This window comes from Octopus sinensis, linkage group LG1 (assembly GCF_006345805.1).
Source record: "Octopus sinensis linkage group LG1, ASM634580v1, whole genome shotgun sequence".
Taxonomy (NCBI): Eukaryota; Metazoa; Mollusca; class Cephalopoda; order Octopoda; family Octopodidae; genus Octopus; species Octopus sinensis.
Genome location: NC_042997.1, coordinates 27,498,886 through 27,505,895, shown reverse-complemented (window position 1 = coordinate 27,505,895; position 7,010 = coordinate 27,498,886).

Genomic DNA, 7,010 nt, shown 5'->3' with positions numbered 1-7,010 from the left:
TAGGTATGTATGTATGAATCTATATATGTATATATATATATATATATATATATAAGTGTGTGTGTGTGTGGTGTGTGTGTGTGTGTGTGTATTCAAAGGACAAGACCACTAGGTAGTCGCCCGTATGCTAGAAATAGATCACCTACGATCAAACTACAAAGAAAATTGTTCTGGTGTCTGCTGAATTTTCCTCTAGAGAACATTCTTTTCTTTGTAGTTTGATCGTAGGTGATCTATTTCTAGCATACGGCCGACTACCTAGTTGTCTTGCCCTTTGAATATACACATGTATTAGAATATTCTCTGATTTTTCAGATTTTTGTGTGCTAGGCTACTGCTTTCAAATTGATATTAATTAAATTAATATTAATTTATCTCCCTCATTATTTAAATATATATATATATATATCAGAAATTAAAAAAGGAAAATACGCACACTTACATAGTTTTAATATAATCTTTAATATATCGACTGGTTTCGCTATCGCTATTCATGATATTATGTTTTATTTATTTGAATATATATTTTTTCTTGAGGAAAAATTTGGTCCATGTGTGTGATAAAATATTTATATATATTTGTTGTGTGTGATGAAATATATATATATATATTTGTGTGTCTGAGTTTCTCCCCACACTATTGCTTGGCAATCGATGTTAGTGTGCTTACGTCCCAGTAACGTAGATGTTCGGCAAAAGATATCGATAGAGTAAGTATTAGGCTTACTGAGAATACGTTTTGGGGCTGATTCGTTCGATTGAAGGTGGTGCTCCCGTATGGCCACAATGAAATGACTGGAACAAGTAAAAGAATGTGTGTGTGCGTGTGTGTGTGTGTATACAACGTTTGGTATCTGGCTTGCATGATTACTTATGTAAATTCGTGTGTTGAAACAAATCATGTTGCGTCTGGGGAGAGTCTTATTGCCTTAATATAACAGAAACGTAGTGACGACAAACCTCTCGGAAATAAATAAATAAATAAGTGGAAATTGAACCGGTGTGTGTGTGTTATAATGAGGCACTATGACTCTCCTCAGACACAAATATACATATACCTGTCTTCGTTTTTTTTTTTTTTTGTTATTCTCGTAAACTCTCCCTATATATATATATATATATATATATATATATATATATATATATATATATATATACACACACATATATGTGTATAATATAATATAATATAATATATATATATATATAATATATACACTGTGTGTGTTTGTGTGTGTGTGTGCGTGTTTGTGTGTGTGCGTGAGTGTGTGTTTGTATGTGTGTGTGTGTGTGTGTGCGCGCGTGTGTGTATGCGTGTGTGCTTCCTGTATGCACGGCCAAACCGCTTGGTTCAATCTGTTCCAAATTTGGCTGATGAAATAATGTCGGATTTGGGTTTTTTCGCTTTAAAGATAAACAATTCTGAAACGCTTTTTAAACGTGAAAATGAAACAAGAGGTTTAAAGAAAAAGAAACAGTAATGTTTCCAAATAACGAAATGTCTTCATTCGGTCACACGCTGATACACTCTAGGATATCTCTTTTACTCTTTTACTTATTTACTTGTTTCAATCATTTGACAGCAGCCATGCTGGAGCACCGCCTTTAGTCGACCAAATCGACCCCAGGAATTATTCTTTGTAAGCTTAGTACTTAATATATCGGTCTCTTTTGCCGAACCGCTAAATTACGGGGACCTAAACAAACCAGCATCGGTTGTCAAGCAATGCTAGGGGGACAAATACAGACACAGAAACATATACATATACATATACATATATATGACGGGCTTCTTTTCAGTTTCCGTCTACCAAATCTACTCACAAGGCATTGGTCGGCCAGGGGCTATAGCAGAAGACACTTGCCCAAGGTGCCACGCAGTGAAACTGAATCCGGAACTATTTGGTTGGTATGCAAGCTACTTATCACACAGCCACTCCTGATAAATTTCATAAATTTTAAAGTTCAATATTCCCGTGACATAAGTTAGAGATATCGACACGAGTTATTCAAATAATTGTTCGTGGAATGGATCTAATAAAATTAGTTACAGTTCACTCGATATTTCATATTTGAATCCGATGTGACTATTTCGACTTGGATATTAGTCCTGCCTTAGATTCAAAATCGAATCTACGATTTCCCTCTAGCCATACAGCCTATTCTCCAGGGCCAAACTGCTGAATACATCTGTACCAAACTTAGCATGAATATGCTTGCATATGTAAATTGGTGGAGGAAAAGATTGTATAATGATTGTTCGAAGTTTGAGAGAAAATGAAGCACGAGAAGATTAGCAGAAGCCTTAGAAAGAATGAACCTATGGAATATGAGAGAGTTGCATTTTATGTGTGTTTTGTGGGAGTAAATGCCCGAGTCGTACAGGTCTGGCCAGCTGTCAGCGGTACGTGCAAAAGGGTGCTTTCAGTCGGCCTATTAAAGAATCATCACGAAAGAATTCATACTGTGGAATCTGTTCCTTATAGCAGCTAACTCAGCTGTGCATTATGCAATAGAACGTGCAGAACTTTGTCCAATCATGCAAGGGCTTCACATTGAATCTTCAAAGACGCATTTCAGTGATTCTTTCTAGCAACGGCATTCCTCGATTACGAGAAAGCAGCTATCCTCCCTTGATGAAATACCCAATTGATGAAATATCAATACGATACATTCAAATTAATTACATTAAACTAAATTTAATTTCTGTAATTTAAATAATTCGATAAGGAAACGGCTGTAGGGATAGAAAATTCATATTAAATTGAATTGAATACCTTTGACTAAACTGATATTTATACGTCAATTTTTCCATTTTCTTCTTTTCTTCATTCATATGTATGTATGTATGTATGTATGTATGTATGTATGTATGTATACATACACACACACACACATATATATGTATATATATATATATATATATATATATATATGTATGTATACACATAAATATATACATGCATATATACATACATATACATATATATATAAATATATGTATATATATATATATATATATATATATATATATATATACATATATATATATATATATATATATATTATATATATATATATATATGAGTGTGTGTGTATGTGTGAGTATATATTCGCATAAGAGAATACATGCATACATATATACATACATAAAACATACAAATCTGCACAAACATACATACATACATACATACATACATTCATGCATACATACATACATACACATACACACACACACACACACACACACATATATATATATATATATATATATATATATATGTACATGTGTATGTATATATATACACACACGCGCACACACTCATATATATATATATATTTTTTTTTTATTTGTAATATTGCAGTTTGCAGATAGGTATCGTTTCTCATATCCAGTTGGATGTCCTCAATAATGTTGTGAGAATGAATATTGTCCACCAACATTATTCGCGCATATATCATTTGATGATGTACATTTGGTAGATAACAATCAATGAATGATAGAATATTTAATTCATTCCATTTGATAATATATACCACTTTATTTCTCCTGAAATAATTGAAAAAGCTAAAGTGAAACGAATATCATCTTATCAGCAAATTTTTAAACTTATATTTTGTTTTACCTAAGTAAAAGCACCTTCGTCGATTCACTGATGAGCGATGAATTGAACTACATGTTTTTATATTAGCATATAAATGGCTGAGCATACCTCAGACACACTTGTTTTTAAAGAAATTTTCTTCGGATTCAGCATAATTGTCAAAAATATCCAACCTGCCGGTTTTGTACCGTCATCTTAATTTCACCTGGAATATCTACAATGGCCAAAGTCATGAACAATAACATTAGCACAAGAAGGAGAATCATACAAAAGAGAACAAAAATTATCAAATACCACATAACACTGGACCCAATTTAAGCAGTCAGATATATCAATAGCTAAAAACAAATATAGCATATCTTTTATATCATTTATCACTGGATATTTTGAAAATGCTTGTGAATTTGAAGATTTTATAGTCTTTATGCAACGCTTCTCATACAAACATTCAAATATAATATTCGAAATGAGAAACAAAAAAAAAATTGTTTTGTCATACACAAGCAGAGTAGTATTAAAATAAAATTTAGAAGTGTAATGTTTTTTGTAAATTTCCGGTACCTGTTCATCGATCATGATCATAGATACCGCTCCTGTGCTATGTGGGTTAACAGGCTACCATTTTAATGTCCTGTTCCTCTTAACACACTTTACAAGAAATATGTCGGTCACAAGAAGTTCTTATTTCCAATATGTGATAGATTATCGCCGGATTTGCAACTTCGACGGATAGATGCATTTCCGTATATCTTTGAGTTCCTACTATTTACTTGGAAAAACAATAACAGGCTTTAGACAATGTAATTCCGCTTTGTATTAATTTTATATCAAAAGCTAAACACAAATATAAATTATTCTTTATATCATTTACCACCTGTTATTTTGAAAAAAGTTTGTGAATTTGAGGATTATATACTCTTTATGCAACGCTTCTCATATGAATGCGCATTACACAAATATTATATTTGAAATGCGAAAATGAAGAAAAAAAGTTTGTCTAATCATACACAAGCACAATGGTATTAAATTAAAATTTAGAAGTGTAAACTGTTTTAGTTTCCGGTACCTGTGGATCAATCCTGACCACAGGTAACGCCCCCGTGCAATATATGGGTCAACAGGTTAGCATTATAATGTCCTGTTCCTCTTAACACACTTTACAAGAAATATGTCGGTCACAAGAAGTTCTTATTTCCAATATGTGATAGATTATCGCCGGATTTGCAACTTCGACGGATAGATGCATTTCCGAAAATCTTATTTTCCGAAAATAGAGTTCCTACTATTTTCTTTGAAAAACAATAACAAGCTTTAGACAATTTAATTCCGTTTTGTATTCATATTATATATAAGCAAACACGGGACAGGTTAATATCATTAAGAACGCCAATCACATCGAGAAGAGAACAATTCGGCCTAAGTTGAAAATAATAATAGTATACAGCTACCGACTCTACATTTTGTGCCAAAAAGTCCAGTATCACAATGAAGACATCTACAGTAAGTAAATATTCTTTAACGATACTATCTCCTATATTTATATTTTAATCTTATATATTAGTATATATATATATATATATATATGTTAGTGTATTTATATATATATGCATGTATGTGTATATATGTATATATGCATGTATGTATGTATCTATCTATCTATATATATATATATATATATATATATATATATATATATATATATATGTTCTGCTGTAAATTTACATACTCGGCAGTTTGTGTTCGATGCTAATGGGAATTTTGCAATCAAAGCTTCTTTTTTTTTTATCTCACTTGTGATTTATCTAGAATCGAAGTTGAGTATAAATGTGTAACCATCTTCCAACGATATTGTATAGTAATATTTGTAACGTTTTAAATACTTATACCGAAATGCAGCACAAAAAGCATCGTTGATGTTTTCAAACCGTATTCCCATTGACTGGCCGAAATACATTTAGTTGGTTTGAGTTCTGTATTCTAACGAAATACACATACACTCACATGCACATAGATGAAAGTATATTGATATAATATGTGTGCGTGTATATACATATAAGGTAACGGAGATAACTTAGATATGACTGGGTCAAACATTGGACCAGTACATGTCTAACCTATTGGCACAACATGATAGAATCGCTTAAGTTATTTTTAAGCAACAATTTGGGGTATCACGTCACTTTAAAATTAAGTCTTTGGCTGATATGTATCCAGAATGATGCAGCTTATCTGGTACCCCTTGAAGAAATTGTCCAGCTTACATTTGAAGGTGATATATTTCTCTTTCATTTGTTTTGGGATAATGTTAAACAGAGCAAGACCTGTCGAGGAAACGAGATCGTGTTGTAGTGAATTTATGCATACATATCTGATATAATGATTTGGGATAGAGAAGAGAAACTGTGTACAGTTGTGGGAATTAGCTGCCCAACGGATGTTAACATAAAGCTGAAGATCTGTGAAAAAGAGATCGCCTGTGCTGAACTATTGAGAAATCTACAGTTACTGTATCTAGATTAGAAGTTCAGGTTTATAACTGTAATTATTGGGGCCCTGGGATATGTAACACACTGATTAAATACCAATCTGGAGAAATTAGGCTTCTCAAATCCAGAAAGGAGAATTCAAATTTGAAGACTACCGATCCAATCTGTCACTAGGACTAAAAATCTGAAAAACTTACCAGAAGTTATCATTTGAATATATATGAGCATGTCTAGATATGCAACTCTGTGCACGAGAATACATACATAATATAAATAAATCTGCTCATACTTACATGTATGCGTACATAGATACATAAATACATACATACATACATACATTCAAACATACATACAAACAAAAATACCCTGTTGCTGATGCTGAAATTCCAGTGAAGGAATCTTGGATCTAGGTTAGAAATCGGTTCTTTTTCTATGGGCAAGAAATCTTGAAATGAACTGAATAATGACACACATGCATATGTGCAGGTGTGTGTGTGTGTATGTATGACAAGGTATAAAAATGGTCAACGCGCACACACCACTCACACTATCGGACGCATATATTTAATTTAAAATATTTATTCAGTATTCAGCTTCTTGTAAATAATACACAATAGAAATGCGAGTCTATAATTGACTGTGATTAATATTCAGTTCCATTGCTTATTCATCAATGCTTTACAAACACCCTAATTATGAATATGAATTGTGTGACTATTAGAAACTCTCATCAGTGTCCTTCCAAAGACGTTCAGACAAACGTTTTGTTAATGCATGCTGTTTCTATCAGAGTATATTTCTTCCACTGCATTTCAACTTATATAATGTGACCGGCTTTTTAGGAAAATTGCAAACTTAATAAATGAGACTATGAATTCTTTGTGAAAAATATAGTGAATATGCTACTTATCAGCAAGAA